The 26831-nt window shown below is 37.2% G+C and overlaps 1 protein-coding gene across 5 annotated transcripts in view; it reads left to right on the top strand.

Moving 5' to 3' along the window:
- LOC107587820 (semaphorin-6D-like) overlaps window positions 1-26831 on the top strand; it is a 152159-nt gene that overhangs the window by 12457 nt on the left and 112871 nt on the right. For 4 of the 5 annotated variants that reach the window (XM_016275758.1, XM_016275761.1, XM_016275760.1 and 1 more), the window contains exon 2: window positions 8036-8137. The gene's annotated coding sequence lies outside the window, so the exon portion shown is untranslated. Of the gene's footprint in view, window positions 1-8035; window positions 8138-16559; window positions 16611-26831 lie in introns of those variants that run through there. The other variant, XM_016275759.1, reaches the window with a different exon arrangement.

Raw genomic sequence — 26831 nt, 5'->3', positions numbered from 1 at the left:
AAGCCCACTGAGCAAACCATTCAACCACAGTTATCCATAGCGCTTAGCGATACAGCAATGCTGCTTTCACTTCAGATTTCGATTATATTTTTGGTTTTTTCTCAATTAGCATGATAATTGCGTGTAGATAGACGGGAAGAGCTAATCTCGTTCCTCTGTGACAATCGGCAGATTATTATCACACAGAATGTGCCATCAGTTAAACTAACATGCTGAACTGCTCTATAAATCTCTCATATCACACACCACCAGCAGATGGGAAAGGGACAATGGCAGATTGTACTTCACTTTAATAATATTATGTTTCTTCAGCAGAATCGTTTCCACAGCTATTATTCTGTCGTAATAGTCTCCTGGTGGGTCTTCTATAAAATAAGAAGAGCGAGAGCAAGATAGAGACAGTGCATGTATAGTGATTTTAGGTTAGCAGCTGAAGGAATATGTTAATCTAAAAGTTTGATGATCTCTTAGAATGACTCTAATTTGAGTTGAAGAATTATTTGTGGAGTTTCTTTGTTTCCTATTGAAAATTAAGGCATATTTGCCTCCCAGAGTGCATTGGACCACCCTGTAGTGTTTTAAGTGACGATACTTTTAAAAAACATTTGACCCCTTTTAGACAAACTCTACATATTCCTCCTGACGCAGTCTGACTGGGTCGAAAGGTCAAAGGTTAAGCAGGAGCAGTGTGTCCTGAATACCAAAGCCATTGATTTTTCTTCCAGAGGGTAGTTGAAGGTGGAAGATGCCCAGGGTCAAATCGTTTGCACTCTAAGAGGAAAGAAGAGGGGGGAATGGTGGTCTGGCATCCTCAACTGGGCTGAAACTGAATCCTGACCTACATCTCTGCTTTTTTTAGTAAACGGAAAAGACTTCTGCCAAGTTATTCATGGCAAAAGGTGGTAAAGGTCTTAAAAAGTGTTCTGAATCATCAATGGATGGGATGTTGATGACTATTTTGAGATTTTAATCTTTTGCACTGGAGAAGATCTACAATAATGTACAGTATTTGAAAAATTATGTGTTTTTTGAACATTAAAGCATGTCAACATATTCTGTTACACCAAATACACAAAATAATGATCTTTTAAAAAGCATCATATGACCCCTTTAAGACAAGTAGGGATGCATGATATACCCTAACAGTACAATATCAGTTATCCATATAAAAGTTATTTTTAATTTATCAGTATTGGTTGATAATGAATATTTAGCTGTTCATGCTCATTTCTCCATTTTTACCTTTGCCGTTTTCATAGTCTTTAAAAACAGTAATAATGTATTACCACTTAAATGTACACTGTAAAATAAATTCTGTAGTTTTTACTAAATAATTTTGGCAGCTGTGGTTGCCAGAATAATTTTGTAAAAAATACAGAAAAACTGTAAACACATGTCATTTACAGCCCAAACCTGTACATTTTACAGTATACAACTGTAATTTACAAACAAGAAAATTTGAATGTAAACCAGTAAATTCAACAATGCACACTGCTATTAAAATCTGTTTTGTACCTTTAACATACTGACAACCACCATAATAATGCAGGTGGTAAAAGAGAAAGCCACATGAAGAATCAAAGCTCATCACAAGTAGCTTCGCCACAAGCAGAAGAATATACTAATATATAGAAGGTGCACTTCTATAGAAGTCATTCATGCAAACACAAAACACCATCATGGTAACATACATGATACTTAAATAATGCATTCAACTTTCATTAAACAACAGAAGATGTAACATAAAGCCCAAATATACATAACTAATAACAAAAACTTTAAAAAAAAAACATGATTATTTAAACAAAATACTTTCAAATGTGGAGTGTCATGCAGGGAATTCTGGGAATATCAGTTTACAGTTTTTGACTGTAAATTATACATTGATTTGTTATTTTTACTTCTAAAAACTGTCAAATTAACAGCATTTTACTGTAAAATTACATGAAATGTCTGGATAGATATTTTACAGTTTTTCCCTGTATGTAGTAAGGGAACTTACTGCTAACCTATTAACAGTTTTTGTCCGTAGCGTTTTTAAAAAATTTTACAGTTAAAATTACACTTATTTTTTACACCGTAATCTTTATCAAATCTCAAAATTAATATCCATTTTTGTTTTGTACATTTGTAATGTTTTAAAATGTAAATTTATTTGTAGCATTTAAATGCACTGATTTTAGTTTTTAGTGTTTTATTGTTTTAATTTATTTAGACAAATTTGACAAAAAAACTGGAGTGTTAGTCTCCACATTAGACACGCAACCCTTCAGGTTCTGCATTCTAGTAGCGTGTGTGTGTGTGTTTTTTTCCCCCTGATGTGTGTTTTGGTGAGATGATGTCCATGCGTTATTTATCTTTAGTAATACTCCCCGGCGATCTCCCCTCTCCAGAGATTTATCTGGGATGATGAGACCTCCCGCCTCAGGCGCTCTGACTTAATCAAACTTCAGCGGCTCAGCGAATCAGACGTTCCTTTTAGGAACTTCTCTCGGCTTGGGCAAAACTCAGTTTGTGCGGTTTGGAAGGATTTGGTTTGTGTCTTTAAATAGATGCTAAGGAGAAGCCAAAAATGAGCATTTGCAGTGAAAGCTAAAGCTAAACGTATGCTGTATTTATTCGAGGGTGATTTAAATAAGCAGCCATACTTGAGTACAGAGCTGTAAAAGTTTTAAAGTAAGACCAAGCCAAACTAGAGTAATAAAATCTCTCTCTACAGTTAATCTAAGCACATAGATGCTGGAACGCTTCCTATGGCTCACTCAGATTTGTTTTGTTGTAAACGTTTCCAGCATGTTCTTTTTTTCCTACTTTTTTTCCTCTTTCAGATATAAATTTAGACTTGGGTGAGATTCTTTTTGAATGACCACATGCCCATTTTAAAAGCTGATAGATAAAAGTTTCAAAGCAGATTGAGTTCTAAAAACTGGCCAATTTAAGAATGAAATTGGCCATGATGACAGTCCAAGAATGTTTATAATATTCCTATGATAGTGATATTTGGTCATTCTGGACCATGCCGTGACCAGAGAAAGACCATGGGAAGCTATTTCCTATTTTTCTAAGCAATAAACTTGAAAAAAACTGGCTGTCCTGTCCTTTTAGTTTGAGTCTCTTTGGAGAAAAGGTGTCTGCTAAATTGCATGCGCTAAGTTTATGTAAAAGACATTTGGATAATGTAATATTGCTGTTTTTCTTTTTAAACGGAACTCCAATTGTATACTAAAGTCCATGGAGGTACAAGACATTTTACCATGGAAAAAAACATGGGATCTGTCTCAAAATGGACTAACTGGCAGTAAGGCTCTGACTGAACTCCTAAAAAGCATCATGTAACCTCAAAATATACTGTTATTGATGCACTTAAGTTGTTTTACTATTATTCTGTTCAGTGCGCTCCTGGCTAAAGTAATGTAAAAAGTATCAGCATCATGGACACGTTGACTTTTAAACCGTTTTTTTTAGATGAAGGTGTTGGAAAAAGTACAGGATGGATGGTTTAGCTGTTAGCCCTTTCCTCCCCGACAGCCTCGGCATGAACACTGAGGAGCAAAGGGTGACCAGCTGGCCATGGGTTCTTATCAGGGTTTGTGCTTTAAAAGCCTTTGAGGAATGTTGGCAAAATGCCACCCTTATTCTGCTCGCTGCAGACCATCGGTTTACAAGGACTGTGCTTGGAGGAACATTCTTGTTGAAATGCTGATCTAAGATCAGGTTTCCTGGTCCTCAGCACTAGTTGAACTGTACTGATTTTTTTTGTTGTTGCATTGATACAGACATGGTGTAGTTTGTAGTGCTGGCTCTGAAGGTGCAAAATCTCTTGTGCTTGAATTTATGATGCTTTTAAAACAGCTAATGAAGACAAAATGTAAACAGGATGTAAAATAAATAGTTCACTCAAAAAATGAAGGCTCTATAATTTTTAATCATCCTCATGTGGTTCCAAAACCATATGCTTAATCAAATTTATGAAGGCTGTTTCCATACAAAAACAGTTCATAGTGACCTCCTCCTCCAAAAATTGAGAAAAAAAGCACCATAAAAGGCAATACATCATGTGAATAATGTTCCAGGTCTTTTGAAGTCATACAAAAATTTTGTGTGAAATTTACATTATTTTGTAACAATCTTCAATAATCCCTTCCAGTGAGTTGTTAACCACCGTGAATGATTGCGTTGAACTAGAGAGTGGAATCAGTTGTGTTCCTGAATTAATTGTTTTGTTCGATTTATGGAAAGGGTTAGTAGAGTGAAAAGAACTGGCTCAAAAGTGTGATTCATGAACTAATTAGATTGATCCGTTTCTTAAATCCAACTCGGTGATTCGGTTCCAGTGAATTATTGAGTTTGTGTATAACGTCCTATATGTCTGTTTGTTCCTTACAAAATGACTTGAAGACTTGAAATATATATATAACACACAAGTTGATTGATTACATTTAAAGACTTTTTATCCTTAACAGACTCACTATCAAGACCTGTGTGAAGATTCTTCAAAAATGTCTCTTTTTTTTATGTTCCACAGAAAAAAAGTAAACAGCATATGGGTTTGGAATGGCATGAGAGTGAGTAAATAATGGCAGAATTTTGATTTTTGAGCGAACTACTAATTTAAATGCCAGATTTTATCTTGGATTTTCCACACTGAGTTTTGGATTTCACCCACTCTGCTTTGAGAGTACACGCAGAGAAGATTTCTGTCCGGCACTGACCAGGTGATTCTGGTCTTCTGACTGTCACTTTAAATCGAACAACAAGTGATAAAATGCTTTCTAAATATTGAATGTTTATATAATTGCCACTTTCACACACTCAGGCTGTTCATTATTACTTGAGCTATATGAAAGCCATTTAACAAATGCAGGTAGTGCAGAATTCGTCGAATTAAGAGGCTGCTCTGCATGAGCATAACTAATTCACATTGCCCTGAAGGGGATTTGCAAGTTGAAGATCATTTTGCAATATTAAACATGGCTCTTATTAGATCAATTTCTCTTTTTTGTAATTCATATTACTCTCTGGTGATACAGGCAGCTGGAGTACTGCATTTCCTCTGTGTCTGCATACTGTCTTTATGCAAAGCAAACTGGGCCGAGAGACAGATAGAGAATAAGGTGCATGGAGCGAAAGAGAGAGTGACATGGAGGGAGATAAAGAGAGACAGACGGACTGACCAAGAGAATAAGGAAATGCAGCGGAGACAGGCGGTGAGATGGGAGATTTGTGAAGACTCGGGTGCTGTCAGTAAGGAGCTGGCTTGAGCTAGTGTCTCATTCTCACACGGCAGATTGGAAGACCAGATTGCGCTCTGAGATGCCCTGAGATTTGGGCAGCTTCCGATGGGGGATTTGTAGAGATTTGGTTAGAAATCTGCCCATAATGAATGTTAAGTGAAAAGCGCCTTCATCATCTTCTCAGCAAAGACATTGTTTTCTCTGAGCGCTTGTTCTGTTAGTTTTGGCTCGGTGTCTTAAGTGTCACTGTCCTGAGATGACAGTCTATAGCTCCATTAACTGGTATGTGCAGACCACACAAACAGACGTTTTATGAATGAAAACGCCTCATTTGTTTGTCTGTGGAGACAATAGTTGAGAAGATGTTCTTCAGACGCAACAGACTTTGCTGTTTTTTTTTGGTGTTTTCTATGGCTGTCATGTTTTTTTTTAACATTTTGGCCACTTTGTGTCCCAAGGTATTGGTGTTTTTGTTTGTTTGTTCATGTATTAATAACATTGCTAATTTCAGATAACTAAAGATTTTTTTTCACATTCTTCCCAGACCCAGACTTTCAATCATGAAAATTATGATAATCCATTATAATTTCACTATTAATATTAATATTAGTAGTAGTATTTTAAAATAAGGCAATGGCTTTAAATAATCCCCCTATCTGTCTATGATTAATTTTTTTATTTTATGTTTTAATAAATTCAATATTTTTTATTCAGCAAGGAAGCATGGAATTGATCAAAAGAGATTTTATTCATTAAGAATCCTTAAAGTTTCATGGTTTTAGCAAAAATATTAAGCAGCACAACCTTTTACCATTGATCATAGGGCTACACAATTAATCGTGATTACAATTATGGATGCCACAATTACGTAATCGTTCAACGCGGCAAATAATCGTTCAAAGTCCGCTTATGTTATTCTGCGTGCTTAAGATGCGTTGTTTTCTTTCTACATCTTATCTTAAGGGTTTTCCCCATTATTTTAATGTTAGTTTTAGTATAACATTATAATACCATTCATCTTTTTTATTTTTTTTATAATTTAAAGAAGAAACCAATCCGATGTTTAGTTGATATTTGAGGCTTAATACTATAGAAAAGCGCTAAAAGTTTTTCACTTAGAGTGTTTTCAGCTTGTTTATTTTCATATAAAAATACGACATGCAGTTGCATAATACAATGGTATAAACATCATTCAATGTAAATTGTGATAATCGTAATTAATAATCGCAATTACAATTTCAAGGGGATAATCGACAATTATGATTTTTGTCATAATCGTGCAGCCCTAATTGATCATAACAAAAAATGTTTAGCCTATTGAGCAAACCAGATCAGACAAAATCACCACATTAGAATTATTTCTAAAGGGTCATGAAACCCCCTGTTTCAGCACTGGTTAGTTCTCACAACAGTTTAAAAAAACGCTAAAAAAGTGGGCGTGGTGCACAACGGAGTGGAGGGGGAACAGGGGAGGCAGACAACACACACGGCTTTGGGTTCAGACAGTTTCATTTCGCTCCGAGTTCGAGTTAAAAACACAAATAAACTAAAGGGTCATGAAACCCCCTGTTTCAGCACTGGTTAGTTCTCAACAGTTTAAAAAAAACGCTAAAAAAGTGGGCGTGGTGCACAACGGAGTGGAGGGGGAAGAGGGGAGGCAGACAACACACACGGCTTTGGGTTCAGACAGTTTCATTTCGCTCCGAGTTCGAGTTAAAAACACAAATAAATGCACAGCCATTATTATTTGTATCGAAAACATTTATATGAATGCGCTGTTGCAGCTATGATAACTCTTTAAGGCTTATTCTGCGGCGTTTATATAAGCCTATTGACGGGTTGTGTCACGGAGCTGTAAAAACGGTTAGGCTACACTAAGTGAATGAATCGCGTTTATACCAAACTCTTAATACAAAGCAAAAACGAACACTCTCCTTCGATCCATGAACGTTTTTATTTGTATCGAAAACATTTATATGAATGCGCTGTTGCAGCTATGATAACTCTTTAAGGCTTATTCTGCGGCGTTTATATAAGCCTATAAGCTTAATACAAAGCAAAAACGAACACTCTCCTTCGATCCATGAACGTTTCTCTCAGTTAATGTGCGTGATGTCATCTCACAGTGAAGCGTCTGTCATAGCAAATCAGCACATGCTGTTATGAATAATTAAGCAAAGCGTCTTCTCACAAGAACACGCAGTCTCATGAATAATTTAATAGACACCGGCGCGTCATCGATGTACTATCGTCCTTTGCCACGTCACAAATTGTGACGTCAATACGATACAGATTTTAAACCCGGAAGATAAAAATAGCGCAAAAAAGCTTCACATTAACCAGTTTTCTCCAACAGTTAAAATTATTGGATGCTAACATTGTCTTCTATGATGTGCAACACAAACACCTCTGCTAAAATCTCAGAAAAAGTAGTCTGGAGTTTCATGACCCTTTTAGACTGGTTTACTATCTTCTTAACATTGCAATCATAGGAATACATTTCAATTTAAAGTATATATAAAATAAATTCTTAAATTATTATATTAATATTTTTCTTATTATATTAAAACAGTTACTTTCCATTTTAAGTATTCAAATATCTCATAATATTACCATTTTGCTGTATTTTTGATCAAATAAGTACAGCCTCTTTGAGCATAAGAGACCCCAAACTTACAAAAAACTAGTAAATTTTAGAAGTGAACTTTTTTTATTTTTAATTTATTTATTGCACAAAGTGTGCATTGAAACTCAAAGTTATGGTCAACTCAAGTTTTATAAATGTTTGTCTTTGTTCTTAGGTCTGTTGTGGAATGTCACAACTTCCTTAAGCGATCCAGCACTTTACCCTCAGCTTAATCACCTGACTGCGGTCCTGCTGTCTGATTGGATCCAATTTTGAGGTAAGAACCTATGGCATGAAGTTTGTTGAACTGATCAAAGTCACTTGAACGGTTTGTTCCATTTTCTCCTCACGTCCTGCTCTTTTGTTGAAATTTGCTTGGTGAAGTAGAGTTGAGCCCCTCTGAAGGACAATGACTTGATTTGACAGAAAATTGAAATATCATCCAACTTCATTATTTTGGCTGGACTATTCACCCAAGGCCATCGCATGGGGGACAATCGGACAGAAAGGGGTGGCAGAATTATAATTGGGGTCAGCTGATGCAGACTCGATGGAAGGGATCTTTAGCAAGTCGGCAACGCTAAGATTTATTAGCACGTATGCCAGCTTCAGCTGCCGTGCATTATTTTACCCAGAATTCTGCTGCATACCATGTGGGTTTAGAAAGATTTTTCTTTCTCGATTTAAAAGTGTGTGGAAATTTGGGTTTGCATGGCTACATGATTAATCGAAAATAATCACAATTACTAATATGGGTGCTGTTAATTGTGTGAAGTACTGTTTACAGCATTTTTTCCCCACTGTATCCTATCCTACACTTATCCTACATTAGGATGCACAATATTATAATCTCAATTTTCCAATACTGATAAGCCACTAATTTACTAATTTATAAGCTGATAACTGATACATATCCAATATTAAAATTCTATACTATTTTATGTCTATTTTATTTTATAAGAATAAAACACTAAATCTGTCATTTTAAATGATGCTAGTGAATTATTTAGTTTGTTGAACTGATCAAAGTCACTTGAACGGTTTGTTCCATTTTCTCCTCACGTCCTGCTCTTTTGTTGAAATTTGCTTGGTGAAGTAGAGTTGAGCCCCTCTGAAGGACAATGACTTGATTTGACAGAAAATTGAAATATCATCCAACTTCATTATTTTGGCTGGACTATTCACCCAAGGCCATCGCATGGGGGACAACGTCTGTCAATTTTTAGAAGAATACAAATATAATTTAAAAGAAACATCTGACAGTCTGTCAGACAATCTGTTTAAATCAAGTCTCACGGCGAGCAGGCGACAAACGATAGAAAAGTATCACAGTTGGAGAGGGTAAAAGGGAGGTGGGCAGATTTTCAAACACTTCAGAAAAGAGAAACAAGCAGACGACGGAATCGGAGAGAGATCACTTAAGAGAAGACAAAACAGATGAGACAGGAGACTTGACATGAAGAGTGGGAAAAAATCTGCTGGAACACGCATGCATCACAGCGCACCTGTGCAAGGCCCTTTTACTCATGCCCCCTGTCTGCCCAGATATCCCTTAGAGATCAAGACGCATCCCACAACGCTGGACGCAGGGCTGGTGGTGACAGGCTCTGTTGGCCGGCTGCAGGGAGCAGATGGCTGGCCAGATGCAGGGTTGCGTTTGACCTTGGGCCCCGTGGAAGGCTAAACATCATAGGCGTCCTCCGGTGCTTCCACCTTTCTACCGCTCCATGGAGCCGCTGCTTTGCTCTGACAGCTTATGGTTGTTTTATTTAGATGAGCCATATGGAGCCATTATGTGCTCCATCGTTTAGCTGTTATCGCTATTCCCAGTGTAGTTTATCACCCTATGTGTATTCGAACAAAGACGAGTTCAAGTCCCCCAGACTGTCCATGACAATGGAGATACGTCATAAGATATGACTAATCACATTCAGCTCTGTGCTCGGACAGAAAGGGGTGGCAGAATTATAATTGGGGTCAGCTGATGCAGACTCGATGGAAGGGATCTTTAGCAAGTCGGCAACGCTAAGATTTATTAGCACGTATGCCAGCTTCAGCTGCCGTGCATTATTTTACCCAGAATTCTGCTGCATACCATGTGGGTTTAGAAAGATTTTTCTTTCTCGATTTAAAAGTGTGTGGAAATTTGGGTTTGCATGGCTACATGATTAATCGAAAATAATCACAATTACTAGGTGCACTTGCTCTGTTGATTGTAAATGTGTGTTTATCATGAGTATGCACATTCCAGGTACATTGGCATGAAAAAGTATTAACCTGATTTTTACATATTTTTCTACCTGAATATATTCATGCATTCACAATAAAAATGTAGGCAAAGGAAACACGGAAAACACAAAGTGTATATTTGTCGTCATGTGGTTTATTTAAAGGGATAGCCCACACAAATCTGAAAATTCTGTCATCATTTTTTCACCCTCATGTCATTCCAAACCTGTATGACTGGCTGACCTCTGTGGAACGCAACGTTTTGGTTCCCATTGACTTCCTTTTGTAATTTCTGTCCTAACAAACTGTTTAGTTACTAGAATTCTTCAAAATATCATCTTTTGTGTTCCAAAATAGTCAGTCATAAAGGTTTGGAATGACATGAGGATGAGTAAATGATGATATAATTTTCATTTTTTTATTAATAATAAAAAAGTAATAAATTACCCGTGTTGTCTCTGTGCAAAAGTAATTGCCCCCTTAGTCTTTGAAATCAACGGAAATTAAATTGGAGTCAGAACTCTTAAAGCCCCGATATACTTCAAACGAAGTTTGTTTTTTGTTCTTCGTTTGGGGGCAAAAAGAAGTCAAAAAGGCTGAGCGACGGTATACTATTTTCGAACATTCCAACACCCCCGTGCTGCTGGAGGCGGGGTGTAGACTAATGTAAACATGTGTCGCGATGCTCTGTGTTTCGAACTGCCGAAACTAACTCAAAATTAACTTCGTTTCAGCCTGATTTTGTTCAATGATGCCATATCAGTTCGTTCTTCGATTTTGTTTGAAGTATATCGGGGCCTTTAGTGGTGAATATTCCCAAAAGTGGTCAGAATTTCTCAAACGGCACACTGGCACCTCATCTGGAAAGCTTCAAATTATCACAGAAAAACTTTCAAAGAACTACAGGCTTCTCTTGCTTCAGCCAAGGTCACGGTTCATGACTCCGCAATAGGAAAGGGACTATGAAAAACGGACTTTAAGGAAGAGTATCCAGGTGAAAATTTCTGCTCACCAAGAAGAACATCAAAACTCACATCATGTTTGTTAAAGAAAGCATGCCATGATCCCAAGACCTTGGTTTATTCTATGGTCAGATGATTGAAAATGTAAATAGCAAATACAGCATTGTACTGTAAGAAAGTGATGTGTACAGTGGCATTATGGTTGACTTGGTATGTTTTGCTGTCCGTGGTGGCCTCTGTGACTTGTTATCGTTGAAAGTAGCTTATATTCAACCATATATAGATAATTCTTTAAGAGATTGTCTGGGCATCTGACCATGAGTTGAAGCTTAAGTGTAATTGTGTGATACAGCAGGACAATAATCCAAAACAGAGTCAAGTTGACATCTGAAGTACTGCAAAGAAACAAAGGCTCATATCAAATTACAGGTGGTGTTTGATTGCCGTTATTATTGTTTAATGTTGTCTAGCTAGATATTAAATTTAAGGGGGCATTTACTTTTTCCTCAGGGGTGATGAGAGTCTGTGTTAGCCAATTTCACTCAATGAAAATTTCACTTTGGTTCCCTTTGAGCAGCATGTCGTTTTGTTTGAAATGTTGCAACCATTTTGTTCTCCGAATAGGCAGTGGCTAAGGGGGCATTTTTTTGTTCACTGTACTGTATGTCATTAATACAACAGAAACTTGCAACTTATGCAAAGAGAATATTCCTTTATAAGCCTTATAAGAAGCTTCTTGAGTTTTCAGATTGAGTTTATTCCTTTTTTGGTGTGCAGAACTGAAAATGGTGTTAAAAGAACAAGCAGAGTAGCAGGAGGAGGAAGAGAAAAGGGGAGTCATAGACCAAAGCAGCGTCCCCCCCCCCACACCTCCTTCTGTTCTTATTCACAAATTGGTTTCTTAGGACCCAGTGCCACATTACACTTTGTTTGCGCATTGTGTGTGTTTTCTGCTGCCTTTAGTTTGTCTGTTTATCCATCAGTGCTGGGGATGGGGGGAAAAAGCTTGCACATTTGGAGCCAGGAAGCACCTCCTGGCTCATCTGTGTCCCTTAATCCTGAGAACAGCCATGCTGGTGAGATTGCAGGCCCCTCGGAGTCTCTCCTTCTGGAAACTTCAAAGTCAGGCATTGGCGATTTGGAAGACAGGGAGGCAAAGTCTGCAGGGAGCCTTCATGCAGGTCAGCCCAAATCTTTAGCTGAGAGCCCCTGGTTCAGTTCAGGTGGATCTGAGGCCAGTGTTGAGGGAGGGAGAGGTGCTGTTAGGCAGATGGAGAGGGATTAACCCCCTCCACCACCACCCATCTTTGAATTATGAATGTCCCTTCTCTCTTTATGTCTGTCAGCACAAGTCTTTGAACACAACACTCTTGTGTCCCTCTGTGCAGCTGTGTGTTATAAAAGGCATTTTACTGATTCTGTAAGTCAGAAGTCATTTCTTTCTTGTATACTTCTACTCTGTCATAGGCGGAGGGTGAACCAACTGTAGGCTAAAGGTGTGGAAATCCAGGTGTAGGCGATTATATTTTACTAGATCACATTATTTTTTGAAATAATACAGACTGCTTTGAGAGAATGTCTTGAATTAGATGTATTAAAGGGATAGTTCACCCAAAAATGAAAATTCTGTCATTAATTACTCACCCTCATGTCGTTCCAGTCCCGTAAGACCTTTGTTCATCTTCAGAACACAAATTAAGATATTTTTGATGAAATCCGGAAGAGTGGAAATAGTTGAGTGAAGTCGTTAATTTTGTTTTCTTTGCACACAAATAGGATAGCTTTTTAACATTACAGGATAAACCACTGGTGTCACATGGACTATTTTAACAATGTCTTTACTACCTTTCTGGTCCTTGAATGTGTCAGTTGCGTTGCTGTCTATGCAGGGTCAGAAAGCTCTTGGATTTCATCAAAAATATCTTAATTTGTGTTCTGAAGATGAACAAAGGTTTTACGGGTTTGGAACGACATGAGGGTGAGTAATTAATGACAGATTTTTCTTTTTTAGGTGAACTATCCCTTTAAGTGTAATTTTCGTTTAAAATATAAACTTCATTTTTTATTATTATTTATTAAATTTATTATTATTATTATTTAATTATATCTGATTAATATGTCATACTACAAAAGTTCAAAAGATTTTTTTGAAAGTAGAGTTTTATGTTCACCAAGGCTTTATTTATTTGATCAGAAATACAGTAAAAACTGTAGTGTTGTAATCTATTATTTTACAATATTTTAAAATGTAATTTATTCTTGTGGTGGAAAAGCTGAATTTTCAGCAGGCATATGTCACATGGCCCTTCAGAAAACATTCTAATTTGCTTATTTTGTGCTCAAGAAACATTCTTATTATTATTAAGGTTGACTTTTTATTTTATTGTGATACCTTTTTTCAGGATTCTTTGATGAATAGAAAGTGTTGCGTTGCTATGCTATGTTACGTTATGTTACGTTACGTTACGTTATGTTGACACAGATTCAAATCTGTATATCCCACATGACTGCCACAGTTTAGTGTACCTGGATCATATGTGAGAACCTCTAGGTTTGTTTATTTTTAGAATAACCTTCTTGTTCCTCCTGAGGGTAATATACATGATAAAACAACTAATTTTATCAGATTGTAACTTTTGTGTAGCCAAGAACTTGTTCACCTTTAATACCTGGCCAAGGTATTAAAGGTATTCGTTTTGGACCCAGGGATGCACTGTGATGCTGATGTTTGAACTCGTGTTGTGCTCAGGGAGGCAGGGACTCCAAAACTGCTGCTGTGAGGATTCACAAACACAAAGGAGTGGCAAATTCATGAAAATGAAACGAATGAGGTTAATACAGCCTGTTTTATGCAGAGATCCTTGAGGATGACATTTGTTATGTTGCACAAAAATGTAAATGAAGAGGAAAGCCTTGCTTCAAGACGTCTCTGAGGGAGCCAGGCACTGTGTTCATAGAAAATACAGCAGGTCTGGGATCAGATTCCACCTTGTCTTCTCTAATCACAGACAGAATAGACTACAAAGCAAAACAGACCTAGAAATATCTCTCATATAATGTTTCATATTCTTAGACACTTCATTAATATGGCACAATATCTAATTCTCTCATTCTGTATTTTTAAACGTATCCTTATTTTTGGCATAGTTTGGTCTCTGAGCTCATGGACTTGCTGTATTCTTTCTGTTTTACAGACTCAGATCTGCCAATGACATGTGACCCTATCTGAAAGCATTGAAGAACTGAGCCTCAGCCTTTTAGATGCCAGATCTGTCTGTCTCAACAAAGACAGAAAGAGAAGACTGTTGTCTCATCACCATTCAGATTCTATAAAGGCAATTAGCTTAATGGCGACTGTGGTGACAAAGCTTTGGCTCGCTTAGGAGATGTGAACCGCCCTACTGTGATTTACCTCAGACAAAGAGGGCACCTTGGGAATTTAAGTTGGCATACTTTTAAGAGTTTGAAGTAAACAACTCTTGCTCATTTATTTTACTCTTGCCATCAGTTACGCAATGGACTCTAGCTGAACAGAAGTCTAACTGAAGACTGGTTGTGTTTCATTCTTCTCCCTAATTCCCTATGATGTGCTTGAGGACATTGTGAACAAATGTAAGTACTAGCAAGACCCTTGATACACTGAAGTTTGGGAAATTGATGACTTCATCACCTGTGACCTGGCTGCGTCACAAATACAAGTAGCTGGAATTTATCAACATTGTTGTGGACCTTCATTGTAGATGTAAAAAGTACACTGACATTATGAAAATGTGCTTTTCTTGAGTTTTTAAAAATGGCAATTCCGACATTAAACATATCACATAGCAAAGCACAAAATGATTACAATATTAATACAAATACCAAATTCTCAACATAAATAAACATAAACAAAAGAAAAGTTATTTTATTTTGAGGATATAACATATATTAGTGCTAAAATGGGTTTTTCCCAATATTAGAGTTTTTTTAAATTTATTAAATAACAGTCAATATTGAATATTTAATTATGCATGTCCCTTATACAGGTGGACCTGTATTTACATTAAGATTACCTTTAGTGTCATCTACCACTCAAAGTAAATTTTTTATATTAATACTAATAATTGAAAACCTTTAAAACTTTAAAAATATAAAACTATGTAAATATAAAACGTTTTTCATATTTTATGAAATAACGTTGTGTTGCCTACATAATGGTTGATTTTAGTTTAGTGTTTTATTTTTATTTGATTCCTGCGCTATTCTTAATATTAGCCATTTATCTGGTATCAGCTTATGAAAATAATTAGTATGTAATTGGTATTGGCCAAAACTTTTAATTGTGTGTAATTGTACTTCAACTGTAGCATTGTTAGCATTCATTTTACTAGTGTTGCGTTGCTATGCTATGTTACGTTATGTTACGTTACGTTACGTTATGTTGACACAGATTCAAATCTGTATATCCCACATGACTGCCACAGTTTAGTGTACCTGGATCATATGTGAGAACCTCTAGGTTTGTTTATTTTTAGAATAACCTTCTTGTTCCTCCTGAGGGTAATATACATGATAAAACAACTAATTTTATCAGATTGTAACTTTTGTGTAGCCAAGAACTTGTTCACCTTTAATACCTGGCCAAGGTATTAAAGGTATTCGTTTTGGACCCAGGGATGCACTGTGATGCTGATGTTTGAACTCGTGTTGTGCTCAGGGAGGCAGGGACTCCAAAACTGCTGCTGTGAGGATTCACAAACACAAAGGAGTGGCAAATTCATGAAAATGAAACGAATGAGGTTAATACAGCCTGTTTTATGCAGAGATCCTTGAGGATGACATTTGTTATGTTGCACAAAAATGTAAATGAAGAGGAAAGCCTTGCTTCAAGACGTCTCTGAGGGAGCCAGGCACTGTGTTCATAGAAAATACAGCAGGTCTGGGATCAGATTCCACCTTGTCTTCTCTAATCACAGACAGAATAGACTACAAAGCAAAACAGACCTAGAAATATCTCTCATATAATGTTTCATATTCTTAGACACTTCATTAATATGGCACAATATCTAATTCTCTCATTCTGTATTTTTAAACGTATCCTTATTTTTGGCATAGTTTGGTCTCTGAGCTCATGGACTTGCTGTATTCTTTCTGTTTTACAGACTCAGATCTGCCAATGACATGTGACCCTATCTGAAAGCATTGAAGAACTGAGCCTCAGCCTTTTAGATGCCAGATCTGTCTGTCTCAACAAAGACAGAAAGAGAAGACTGTTGTCTCATCACCATTCAGATTCTATAAAGGCAATTAGCTTAATGGCGACTGTGGTGACAAAGCTTTGGCTCACTTAGGAGATGTGAACCGCCCTACTGTGATTTACCTCAGACAAAGAGGGCACCTTGGGAATTTAAGTTGGCATACTTTTAAGAGTTTGAAGTAAACAACTCTTGCTCATTTATTTTACTCTTGCCATCAGTTATGCAATGGACTCTAGCTGAACAGAAGTCTAACTGAAGACTGGTTGTGTTTCATTCTGCTCCCTAATTCCCTATGATGTGCTTGAGGACATTGTGAACAAATGTAAGTATTAGCAAGACCCTTGATACACTGAAGTTTGGGAAATTGATGACTTCATCACCTGTGACCTGGCTGCGTCACAAATACAAGTAGCTGGAATTTATCAACATTGTTGTGGACCTTCATTGTAGATGTATAAAGTACACTGACATTATGAAAATGTGCTTTTCTTGAGTTTTTAAAAATGGCAATTCCGACATTAAACATATCACATAGCAAAGCACAAAATGATTACAATATTAATACAAATACCAAATTCTCAACATAAATAAACATAAACAAAAATAAAAGTTATTTTATTTTGAGGATATAACATATATTAGTGCTAAAATGGGTTTTTCCCAATATTAGAGTTTTTTTAAATTTATTAAATAACAGTCAATATTGAATATTTAATTATGCATGTCATCGATCCCGTGTGTGTGAAATGCGTGGTGAAAGTTTTGACCGGATTCCAAAAAAGTGGTTCCCACAGTCTACGCGCCGCAGGCAGGACAGACAGCGTGTATCGATCAGGGTGAAAAGCGGGGTTTCGCCGGAGATTAATACTGTGCTCAGCAGAGCTCATGAAGTTGTTAACGTAATGTGGAAAAACCGGTGTGATCAGCCATATTGACAGCGCAGGGCAAGGCCACTGATTAAGTGAGTGAAGTGCATTTCACAAACTCAAACTCTGCATTTCACAAGCACTGAATTCTTCTTCCAAAGAAAATTTTGTTTTGCTCCTGTATGAGCCTGTGTTGGGGGAGTAACAAACTAACTTTAGCATTTTCAGCACTACTAACTTAGCATGGAATTTTTATTTCAACAAGTAGCAGTGTGACATTATAAAATGCTACAGATTTTAAAGCATTTTGAAAACTTTTTTTTGTGCAAAAAGTATTTTGCATGGACATCAGAGTGTGCAAATGTGCTCAAACATGCTTCATGATTTATGCGTAACATGAAAAAGTCTGAATTTTGGTCCTTTTGCAGTCTACGTTTTCTTGCTATATACAAAATAATATTACAGTATTTATTATAATAATCTTAAAAATCATATTTAGTTAAACGCTTCTGTTGGCCACTTTGTTTTTGTGTTTTTGTTCTAGGAATGTAAATTATGACGTTTTCTAGTTTTGTTGATGATTTTGTGTTTATTGATGGTATTAAGTTTTAAATTTTATGTTGGTGGCATTTAGTGTAAATTAAATTAATAAATTTTTTTAATTAATGGTAAAAAAAAGCTGCTCCAATTTACATAAAGAAAAAAGGAATCGATTTTTTTGCAGTAGTAATCAAACAAGTGAATCAATGCACTGAATTGGTTCATTTAAATACGCTAGTTTAGTAAAAAAAAGACTTGAGTCCCTTTGCAGGCTTCATTCTTTGTGTAGTGATACAAATGAATATGATATTTTTTTGGTAAATAATCTTACAAAGTAATAATGTTTAAGCAGTGCTGCTGCTTGGCCACTGTTTTACTCAAATATATTGTTAGATTGTGCTGTTTTCTAGTTTTATCGGGGGCGTTCAGTGCAAATAAATCTGTTCAAATGCTGTTTAATGGCAGTGTTTCATTAGCTTGTACTATATCTAGTACTTTTACTTATATGTCCCTTAACAAACTACACTTCAAAGTATCTTCCCCAGCACTGTTAGGGTAGAAAGACACGTCCAGGAGATAGATGGTTTAATCCAGCAAGTCATAGCAGAAGAGAATTTTTAATAAGAAGAACATTAGTTATAAATCTTTATTTCAAGCTGCGTTCTTCATTGTCAGCACATTTGAAGGCTTAATGAATGCGTATGTGTGGTGTCTGAAGCCTGAAGAAATTGTTATATATCTTTTTATTGGACATGAAAGGTCACCTTGAGAAAAGGAAATTAGACTTTCCCCCCCCCCCCCAATGAATGTAGCTGACCTGCATTGGAGAGACGTGTTAGTGAGTTTTTAATCAGCATGGATATTTATTTATTACCCTCAGCCTGAAGCTAATTTACTTCATCTCACTCACTTTCCTGTTTCTGGTCATTTACATACAGCCCTCCCCCAAGGCCTGCTGGGACAGGATTACTGTATTAATTGCTTTTCGGTATGATGGAGAACAAAGCTGCCTTTCTTTTCCTCTTCCTCATATTCCAAGCGATTAATGCTACGGCGTTTGCAGGAAATTAGCCACTTGGGACCAAGACCTTGACCGAAATGTATTTCGGAAATTGCAGCTTGTGTGCGAGAGCTCATATACTTGTCCATTTGTAATCATCTGCGAATCTGGTACCTCAAGGACATGGAGAAGCGATATGATAAATTCAGTAGTCGACACACGTACACAAATGCACACAGGTGAATTGATTTTTCGTGTGATCGCTACACCAAAGTGTGATCGAGCGTCTTTTTGCAATCATGGGTCGCGTGCCAGTCGACCCGCAGACACAACGGTGATGAATGACCTCACGATGAGGCCTGTCACTGGTAGGTAATGTCACTAAATCTCCCACCACAAAGACCGCAGCATGTTCGATAATATCGACTGTGTGTGCGTGTTTGTGAGCTCATCCTCCATTTGGGATGTTGTAGGATATCTTTGCTTTCATCTTAGTGTTATGGGATATGTTTCTGTTGTTGGATATAGATGACTTCGATGGCCGATCCAAAGAGCAAAGGCGGAGTGGCCGAACTGATACAGATCAAGATGAATGGAGGAATAATAGGCTGAATGGATGAACAGGAAGAAATCTCTTTATCTGGAGGGCTTAACATTTTGCTAAAGGGTTCTTTCCTTTTGGATCGCCTACATTTGTGCTTTTTGGGCAACATCTAAAGTTGTACGCTCCTTCGGATCCTTCATTGCTAAGGCCAGATGTCAGTGGGTTACTTCATTCTTTCATTCATTATTTATCTCCTGTTTGATTCAGATCTGATTCGTCGAGAGTTTCTGCCATGGCACAGTTGCTTTTCAAGCTGTTTTCCACCCACAAATATAAGATGATCTCTTCGCAGTTATTTCCAAAACCTGCGTTTCGAGTATGTGAAGCCTGCGGCCTCTATTACCCACAATCCCAGAGCGTTTATTACCCGTTTAGAGCTATACCGGCTCACGGACAGTGTAATGATGGCCTTAGGACAGATGTTCGAGGTTCGAGAGATATTTCTCTCTTTTAAGTCCAGTGGTGTCTTCTGAAGCTTGATGCTTTTGACTAAAGTGTCTCAAATTGAAAAGCTCAAAACTGTGGACCACCATCTGCGTTACCATGGAGACTGTAGTTTTTTTTTTCTGGAGTGGAGAGCACCGGTTCCATGTCACTCTAATTGCCCTGTCAGACAGTGGTGTGGGAGGTTTTAATGTGGAGTTTGGCACTCAATGCCAGGAGTAGAGAACGTCACCTCCTTTGTGAGTTTATTTAGAGTTTGGATAGAGAGAAATATTTAGTGAGGTTGAGAAACCTGAACGTTCCACTGTACACTCTAAAAAATGCTGGGTTGTTTCAACCCAATGTTGGGTCAAATATGGACTAACCCAACTGTTGGGTTAAAAAGCTAATTTAAAAATGTAACCAAAATTTAACCCAACAGTTGGGTTAGTCCATATTTGACCCAACATTGGGTTGAAACAACCCACCATTTGTTAGAGTGTAAGCTCTCAGTAAATAAAGTTTTGTTTGTGAAGGTCTCTTTAAAAGTCGATGTAACTTCTTGGGAATAGTTAAAGTCTTTTGCTGAGTGCTTGAAGCCTCACAGGTCTAAATTGGCTTTTCACTTGGCAAAGCATTTTTTGGTTAATGAAATGAAAGAGGGTCCACAATTTTAAAAAGGAAGGGTTTTTTATATAAAGAGTTCTTAGAAATGTACATACTATCTTTCAAAAGATAAAAAATAATTTTGTACTTTTTTTTTATTCAACAAGGTGAATAAAAAGTGACAGAAAAGACATTTATAATTTTACAAAAGATTTCTGTTTCAAATAAATGCTGTTCTTTTGAACTTTTTTTTCGTCAAACAGTCCTGAAAAAATGAATCACTGTTTCCACAAAAATATTAGGCAGCACAAGGTAAAAAAATATTAGCCTAACAGTTTTCAACACTGATAATAATAATAATAATAATAATTTATTTTGTTACAAATTAGCATATTCAAATGACACTGAAGACTGGAGTAAAAGTTTTGTTAGCAGTTTTGTTAAACAATTTTTTTTTCTAAGAAGTAACAATAAAAAGCAATAGCAGTCTACTTAAGGTTTTAAAGTTTTTTAATTTTTCTTTATTATAATATCAGGACAATTACATCACCCTGACATTTTTGAGTTTGTCTCCACAAAAAAAAGAGAAAAAAAAGAACATGCTCACCATATGCGAGATGTATTCAAGTCACTGACTGTATATATTTATATATAAATATAATATGAATTAATTAAAAGATAGGACCAAAGAAATTATGAAATGCGTGATCTTGTCAGCATTTTTCAACATATGTGGCTTGGTCTTTCGTAAAAGAGTTACATTGCATGCAGGCGGCAGAAATAACTTATTATAATAACAGTATTTTGGTACCACAAACTTCTGAAAAATTCAAAAGCCTTTGCAAAAGGTTTCGGTCAGCGTTTCATAGCCACTAAGTAGTCTGCTGTTGTTGGCCTCAGATCCGTTTGAGTAGATGTACAGTGTGGACCTGAAACACTGCAGAGTTGTTGATATTAAGCATTTTTGCAGTACGGTAATGGGAAAAAAAGTTGCCTGCGGTGGCGATTGCACAGTACTGGAGTCAGTGTGAAAGAGCAGTGGTGATCTCACCTGCCCTGAGGCTCCTGCTCTGGGCACTGAGCACACTGTGTTTCCTGCAGGGCCACGTGTGCAGGTGGGCGCCCCTCTCCTCCCTTCTTCCCACAGCCCTGTGTCTACTGTCGATCTGCCCTTGACTCTGAGGAGCAGCCGGCAGACAGACAGAGCACGGTAATCAGTTGCTTCTATTTAGTGATGAGCAAGCGACGTTCACACGTCTGTTAGAGAGAAACGGAATTGAACGACGGGGTGAGACTGACTTGCCATCACAGATTGACAGCATAACTGCAACATCAGGCTTACGTTGTGCTTTTATGCAAGGCAAGCATGCTCTCGTGAATGTGTGTCGAAGACTGACACGGAAGAGAAGAAGAAGTTGTTGAATAAGGTTATTTTTGTGTTCTTTGTGCACAAAAATATTCTCATAGCTTCATAAAATTAAAGTTGAACCACTGATGTCACATGGACTATTTTAACGATGTCCTTATGTCGAAGACTGACGCGGAAGAGAAGAAATTGTTGAATAAAGTTGTTATTTTTGTTTTCTTTGTGCACAAAAATATTCTCCTACCTTTTATCAAATTAAGGTCGAACCATTGATATCACATGGACTATTTTACCGGCAGCCGTGTCACCCTGTAGCCCAAGACTGGTTACCCACTGAAGCTAAGCAGGGCTGAGCCTGGTCCGTACCTGGGTGGGAGACCTCCTGGGAAAACTAGGTTGCTGCTGGAAGAGGTGCTAGTGAGACCAGCAAGGGGTGCCCACCCTGTGGTCTGTGTGGGTCCTAGCGCCCCATTATAGTGATGGGGACACTATACTGTAAAAAGCACTGTCCTTCGGATGAGATGTTAAACCGAAGTCCTGACTCTCTGTGGTCATTAAAAATCCCAGTATGTCTTTCGAAAAGAGTAGAGGTGTCCTGGCCAAAATTCTCCCATTGGCCTCTTAACCATCCCCATATCTGCTGATTGGCTTCTTCACTCTGTCTCCTCTCCACCAATAAGCTGGTGTGTGGTGGGCGTTCTGCTGCACTATGGCTGCCGTCGCATCATCCAGGTGGATGCTGCACATTGGTGGTGGATGAGGAGATACCCACTGACAATGTAAAGCGCTTTGAGTGCTTAGAAAAGCGCTATATAAATGTAAGGAATTATTATTTTTATGATGTCCTTACTACCTTTCTGGGCCTTGAAAAGGCTTTGGATTTCATCAAAAATATCTTAATTTGTGTTCCAAAGATGAACAAAGGTTTTATGGGTTTGGAACGACGTGTGAGTAATTAATGAGAGATTTTTAATTTTTGGGTGAACTATCTTTTTAATAATGGCCATGTGGGAATGCTTTTATTAGTACCATATTGGTTATCAGCTGATATTGGAGCTTTTTATTTTATTTAATTGGTATCGGCTGATTTTGTGTATTTAATTTAATATGAACTATTTTTATATTTAGATAACTTTACTGCCATGCAATGCTTGCTAATAATTTAATATCACTATTAAATATAATCTTAGAAAATCTTAAAATGTATCTTTACTGCACATTGAAAATCTTTGGAGGGGGTTGAAAATCTGTGTTGCCCAGCGACAGCCCCAAAACATTACTGCTCTTGAGGAATGGGCCAAAATACCAGCAACTGTGTGTGAAAACCTTGTGAAGACTTACAGAAAATGTTTGACCTCTGTCATTGCCAACAAAGGGTATTTAACAAAGTATTGAGATGAAATTTTGTTATTGACCAAATACTTATTTTCCACCATAATTTGTAAATAAATTCTTTAAAAATCCTACAATGTGATTTTCTGGATTTTTTTTCTCATTTTGTCTCTCATAGTTGAGGTATACCTATGATGAAAATTACAGGCCTCTCTCATCTTTTTAAGTGGGAGAACTTGCACAATTGGTGGCTGACTAAATACTTTTTTTCCCCACTGTAATTTTAATCGGCCATTTATCAGTTATTAATAATAAAAATAAATATCGGTTTGTCTATATCAGAAATGTGAATATCTGTATCTATAATAATTGGCAGCAAAATAAGCACTTTTTTTTGTGTGCCGAGCAAAAAACCGGACTTTGAAACACTGTACAGTGAACTTTGCTTGGCACTATTTTGATGGCGGTTTAATGACAGGGTTTATGGTGTTTTAAAGGCAGTGTTTTAGGGGAACTTGGCTGCTGAGTTTATGATTTTTTCAGACAGCAGTTTGACCTGTAGGCTTTTATTCTCCTCAAACACTCACAAACCCTCAGAGGAGCTGGAAATGCCAGAGGAGGTCATGGTTGTGTTGCGTTTGTTCTGTGTGTACAGAGAAAGAGAGTGCAAGTGTGTCTTCTGTTGACACTGAAGCCAATCAGCATGCCAGGTTCGATAAGTCTGCATCGCTCTCACTCCTCACTCTACCTGGCATTGATATGCGCTTCATATCGGATACTATCTAAATATTCTTTGGCTTGCATTCCGATGCGTCTCCAGTGTGGTCGGATATAGACACGATCAGTCTTACCTGAGGAAAATGGAAAGCAGCATTTTTAAAATACTGACAGATAATTCAAAAAGCTTTCTGTCTTTCTGTTGTTCTCCTACTTTAGAAACATTGCCACAGTAAAGGATGCTAATAGGAATCAGAAGTGAAGAAAAGAGGGGAAAATAAAGTTTTAAAGTGCCTCCGATAGAAAACAGACCAGAAGACAGACGTGACTGAGGATTTGGGGAGAGAAAAGAGATATTCCTGGTGTGGTCCAGTGGAATAATTTATCAGATATTGTTCAATAAATCAGGTGACCGAATCGAAGTGATTGTTTTTTACATTACGAGAACAGAATAAAAGGAAAAAAGCTAAAAACTCACAAACAACATGTTAAAAAATAGTCCATACCTAAAAACTTACAACCTATTTAGTCTCAGTGGCAGCTAGCTAATGTTGACTACTTAGCAAAAACGCATTAGCATTTACATATTTGTTGAGACTGACCAGAATCTGTCCATGACTCCAGTGCAATCCTATTGTGAGCCAATAATCAAAAACAATGCCTGATGTTTTAAAAAAAAAATCTCTCAGCAATATAACTTTCAGAACATGTTAGGTTCAGCTTCAGCAGCATCAGAAGCTCTTTCTCAGAGGGGGTGAGGGGGATATTAAGGTGTAAACGTCTGAATCTAGTTCTGTGTCTCACAGCTTTCCTCGCCTTGCTGTGTAAATGGCTGCTAATGTCATTATGCTTTAGGCGTCAGTAAACTGTCAGCTGTTTGGGCAACTTAAAGATAGCAGCACATGTGTTCCCACAACACTAGAGTGCCTTAGATCTTGGGAAAAATGCAGAGGGTAAACAAAAGCTTGCGTGTGATGTTTGTGTGTTTTCTTTTTGTCCCTGGAGTTTTCTGAACTGGACATTCTTGGTAGGGCTATTTTTGGCATGAATGTTTATAGTGGCCAGGGCCTGACATGGAAATGAAATTACCAAGGCATAGCGTGAATATGGCACTTCAGCTTGCCATTGTCACCTCCAAAAGCTCTTAAAACAATCACTTTTAAGTCTTAGCCCTGGAACAAAGGTTAGCCAACAGATTGAGCCAGTGTGCACACATGACGAATACAGGTTCGAAGATGTCCTGATCTCTTTTTTTTTTTTTCTCACTGGCTTCTCTGAGAATAAGATGAGAATGAATAGGGCTTGAATAGTGTTAGTTTTAGGGAAAAATATATATAAACTATTACATTTATAGTTATATTTATATTATATTTGATGTGTTTTAGCATTTTTGTATTAAAACTTTTGAACCCAAGTATACCTATACCTAGATACAGAAACTTATTGTAATATACAAACAGTAAATTAATATAAGCCAGCAAAGATCAGTCACAGTTCATTTTGAGTGCTGAACATTCTATCAGTGTAAAAGTGTGATCACATTGCAACATTGTTCAGAGAAGTTTTGCAGCATAAATCCAGTCATTTAAAAAGGAATCCATGTGATCTGGGATTTTGAGACAAATTTCATGACGCAGATTTGGCATCGGGTTCAGTTGGTCATTCGTATTTGCCCCCATGACCAACAAACCGTTTTGTTGCTTAATTGTAAAGTATGATTTGTGCTTCATACATCACTACACTATTGACAATGGACCTTTCTGACCTGCCAAATTTTGCCAGAAATGTCTTGATACTCAAAAAAAAAATGTTTCAAGAAAAGATTAAAGTTTGAGATGAGAATAAGCAATGTTTGAGATTAATATCAATCACCAATCACTTTTGAAAACAATGAATATGAGCTGTTGAATATTTAACATGCAAGGTTAAGTACTGTAAGAGCACTTGGGCAGTCCAGTGGGAAGCAAGTCTGAACTTGATCACATCTCCCTGTGCATTTAACATGCTGGATTCTTCTGCATGTGTTGCTAAACCCACTTTTGCTTTATGTTAGTTAAGCTAGTCCAAACCCAAGCGAGGGGCTGTCAGTGCTGTTCTAGCTCTGTTTAACACCAGCCATCTCTTTTGGAACTAAATACAAGTGATCAAAAACCTGGTCTGGCACCACCACCCACACTCTCTCCCCCCTCATATTCAGCCTAAATATTACTAGTAAATAAAAAATGCATAAATAAATGCACTACATTTTAGAAGTTTGGCAAAGATGGCGAATTCTTTAAAAATTTTGCACCTTTTTTAGGGAGTCACTTCACTTTGATTTTTTTTTAATCTGAACTGCATTTGAATATGTAAATATGTAACACCCTAAACAGTCAAGACTCACTCATTCATATTTATTGAAAGGAGAAGAGAAGCCAGTTTCTGACTTGTAAGAATTTTTTGAGTGTAAAACATTTTAATAGAATGTCCATTTTTTTAAAGATTTGTTTTTGGCATTTTGCTTTTATTAGGATAGGATAGTGTAGAGTAGACAGGAAGTGAAGTGGGAGGGGGAGAGGGGGTGGGATCGGGAAAGGTCCTCAAGCCGGGATTCGAACTCGGGACGCCTGCAACGAAATGGTAATAACTGTTGGCGCACTCCCCTCTAGGCTATGTGAACATGTGAAACTTATTTCTGCTCCAATTTTTTTTTTCAGCGTACATTTATAGTTTATAGTTTGCACTTTTAGTAGGTTGATTTTCATTCATTTCTGATGTGGAAACAAATAGCCTATAAAAGTAAGTGTGTGTGTGTCTTAAGTGACACAGATGTGCATACACAATAAAATGCTTGCTAAACCATTTTGAGCTGAACAATCCCTTTAACAGAAGACTGTATCCGTCTAATACTTTTCCACCAACATAAATTGTTTAAATTTGGTTGATTCAGTCCTTTTGGCCTTCAGTATTATTTAACAGACAGGCTCTTTCCTCCTAGTCCCACATTTCTGTGAAATCCCCCATCAGAAATGTTTGTGTACTCAGTAGACCTCTTCCTTTTCTTGGGTCATCAGTAAGGGCCCCTTGCTTGCTGTGATTGACAGGCTTGA

Source organism: Sinocyclocheilus grahami, unplaced genomic scaffold (assembly GCF_001515645.1).
Source record: "Sinocyclocheilus grahami isolate Dianchi unplaced genomic scaffold, SAMN03320097.WGS_v1.1 scaffold96.1, whole genome shotgun sequence".
Lineage (NCBI taxonomy): Eukaryota > Metazoa > Chordata > Actinopteri > Cypriniformes > Cyprinidae > Sinocyclocheilus > Sinocyclocheilus grahami.
The sequence above is the reverse complement of the archived record's forward strand: the minus strand, read 5'-3'. Positions and strand labels throughout refer to the sequence as shown.